Here is a 3,729-nt window from a genome sequence, read left to right as displayed (position 1 = left end):
TCTCCAATGATGATTGAATTGACATGTAAAGATCATAGAGTCAGTCAGATAAAGTATTGAGAATATGACTTCAACATGCAAAAGTATCTTCATCTTGTTTCTTCTTTAATTGAACAATTTTTTCTTTCTCTTCCGGTGTGGAATTTTCAACGGCATCAACAATTGGTGTAGTCTTCGGTCAATCACATATACAAGATTGAGAATCGAAAGAAGAAACATCATCTTGTCCTTCCAACGGTTGAAATTCATTCCATCAAAGCGATCCAAACTTGACAAACTCTTGATTCATAACCTTGAACGTAGTGTTTCGATCTTGTGTCATTTTCAAGAAATATCTCTCTAAAATTGTTGGGTATATGAAGATGGTTTCAAAGTACGATTATATCGCTTTTTTTTTAGAGAGATATTTGTTTCCACAATTGTTATAGGGTTAATGACAATATTCTCCCAAGATACAATGAAAGCTAAGAATTTCTTAATTAGCAATATTAAGAAATTCTTAACTCTCTTGAATAAAAAAAATCTCTTAATAGTTAAAATACACACATGATTAATATGAACAAGGATTTTATTTATATCTATTGCACATAGCAATTATAATTTGTCACTACATAAATTGTTATGACTCTTTTATTATCAATAGGTACAATGTTTTAAACATACACCATTCTTAAAGAGTTATGTCCCTTTAGTCAATAGATATAATGTTTCAAATATATACCATTTTTAAAAAGTTGCGTCCCTTTAATCAAATGATACTATGTATCATTATTATAATTGACAATATATGAACTGTTGGTAACCGTTTATTAATATTAATAATAATATTAATAATATTAATTAATCAAATTTGTAAGTACCCTTCAACAAAAAACTCAACACATTTAAGGTGGAGCATCAATAAAAAAGTACTAGACAGATAAAATAAATTAATCTCTAATCATCTTCGACAATGCCATCAACAACCCAAAAGATTAAATATCACTCCACTCTTTGTAACTCCTAATCGACATGTTGACAACTTCCACAACACCTATCTTTTGATTCCTAAAAATTCTGTCATTCGTTACTAACCAAGTGCTCCAAATGATAGCAAAAAAACCAAACTCACCAACATTCTATCAATTCGACTACACGATTGACCCCTGAACGACATAAATTTACGGTCATTCAATTCTATATCCACCGGTTTCATATCGTGTATCCATGTTTTAAATTCTTCCGCTGTTGTTGTTAACACACTAGCCGTGTTTATTATAAAAAAAAAAAACATAAAAGTGGAATTGAAATCAAAATACGAAGAGATGAAGAAGGAAAAATGTACATCCACAAATGGAGTAATTTTATAATAATTAAGCTATTTAGCACTATTATATTGGGAGCATTGATGAGCCAAGATAGAAAGTATTAAAAAATTAAAATAAGTACATAGTTGTTCAGTTATTATTCCTCAAAAAACATTATGCATGGAAATTAAACAACCTAATCCGATGAAGAACATGGAAACATTGGTTTAAATTATTGGTCAGTTGGTAGCTACGATTCTACTCTACCATGGGTGACTCAATCTTTGAGTCATCATAAGTTTAAGAGAAGTTGTATTATTATGATGGATTAGTTTGGTTGAATTAGCTTAGCGCTACTACTGCTCACATTTCTTGACTTTTAGGTTTCTGACTTTCTTTGAGTTATATCGATAGGTGCATCTTCCAAACTCCAACATGGAAATTTGAAACATTTATTTTTCTTTTATTGATATCCAAACTTTATAACTAGAAACCTAATAATAGAGGTGTTATCGGTTCGGTTTGGTTTAGTTTTAGACAAAAAACTAATCGAATCGATCTATTCGGTTTTTATAGAATATCAATCAGTCGATTTATTGTTTGTGCCACAACTAAATCGAACCAAAAACAGTTTGGTTTGATCAGTTTTTTCGGTTTTTAAATTCTAACTAATAAAAAATTAATCTCAGTAAAATGATGTTCAAAACAATTAATAAACTGAAATAACATTACATTACATTCAAATTCAACACAATTTCAACTCATTCCAACTAGGGCTGGAAGTGAGTCAAGCCAGCTTATGAGCCTGCTCGAGCTCGGCTCGTTAATAGCTCAATAAGCTAAGCTCGTTAGCTAGTGAGTTAAGCTTAAACCTGAAGTTGAGCTCATAAATTAAATGAGCCGAGCTTGAGCTTGGATAAACTCAGCTCATTAGCTCGTGAGCTAGCTCGATTATATATAATTATTAATACACATATCCTATATGCATCTAGTCTATACTTTTAATATTATATATATACTTATGAAATAATAATATATAATTATATATATTAATGATCTTAATTATTTAAAATTTTATATTTATTTATTACATATAATTTTGATGTAAGACATAAATAAAAAATTTATATTTATTGATAGATAAACAATATATAAAATTGTTCTTTTTAAATATTTTTTAAAATATATAAGTTATAATTTATTGATATAATTTCAAATATTTTTAAAAATATATAAGTTATAATTTATTGATATAAAATTATAGATTATGTATTTATGTTTCTATTATTTGAGCCAGCTCGTGAGCTTGAGTCAGCTCGTAAGCTTTTGGTGAGTCGAGCTTGAGCTTAAAAAATAGGCTCGATTGTTAATGAGCCGAGTCATGAGTCAAGCTCAATTTTGGTGAGCCGAGCTTGAGCTTGGTCTAGCTCGGCTCAGCTCGACTCACTTCCAGCCCTAATTCCAACAACTAAATATAAAACAAACACATTTGTTAAGTCTAAAATTTTCATTTCAATGCATTACTAAACCACTTCTTCGATTCGGTTCGATTCAGTTCGGTTTCTACCGAACCAACCAAAAACTGAACCAAATTAACCGGTTTAATTAGAAAAAAAATAAAAAAAAAAACAATTTTTTTTAATTTTTTATTCGATTGTTGTAAATTTCAACTCAGATTTACAGTAAATTTCGGTTTGATTCGATAACTTACACCCCTACCTAATAATATCACTAGACCAATTCGGTATTAGTAACTTTTGTGTATATATGATTAAAAAATGTTAGGTTTTTCTTTATATTTATCATGCATTTTTAATTTTAAATGAATACTAACTTTTTTTTATATTTTTTCATAAAAAATGTTAGTCTTCTAACACGCTTAAATATATAAATTTTCTTCTCAAAATTGGTTGACCGACTCAATAAATATGTGCCGCCTGAATAATAGGAATAATAAATGCTTAAATTGGCAGCATATATATTTTGGGTTGACTCGAAAGTCGTAACCCTAACTTCCGGAGGTAATGAATGGGCATATGTAATGCATTACATAAGGAATCAAACACAAAACAAACGCACCGAATCACTTGTGAAAAAACCAAAAGAGAAAGCAATGGCCCAAGTTGACTACTGTGTAATTATATATGCTTTCAGACAAATCTCACTTCAATTTTTAGGGAAAAGCCAAACTATTATTAGTGCAATAATTTCGAAGAAGGAAAAAAAAAAAGAAAAGAAAAGGAGTACTAGACTAGGCATTCACAAAAACGTGTATTTCAATCCACGTCTTAGGACCTCAAAGTTGTAATAAAATTTTGAAAAATTAGGGAGAATTAATTTTTAGTTAATCAATACTAGTTAATTTTAATATTTAACATAAGTAAAATAATTTTAAACAAAAATTGATAATATTGGTTGAAAAAAGTTGATTTTTTTAGTATTA

The sequence above is a fragment of the Arachis ipaensis genome, chromosome B04 (assembly GCF_000816755.2).
Source record: "Arachis ipaensis cultivar K30076 chromosome B04, Araip1.1, whole genome shotgun sequence".
NCBI lineage: Eukaryota > Viridiplantae > Streptophyta > Magnoliopsida > Fabales > Fabaceae > Arachis > Arachis ipaensis.
This window is presented reverse-complemented; position numbering follows the sequence as displayed.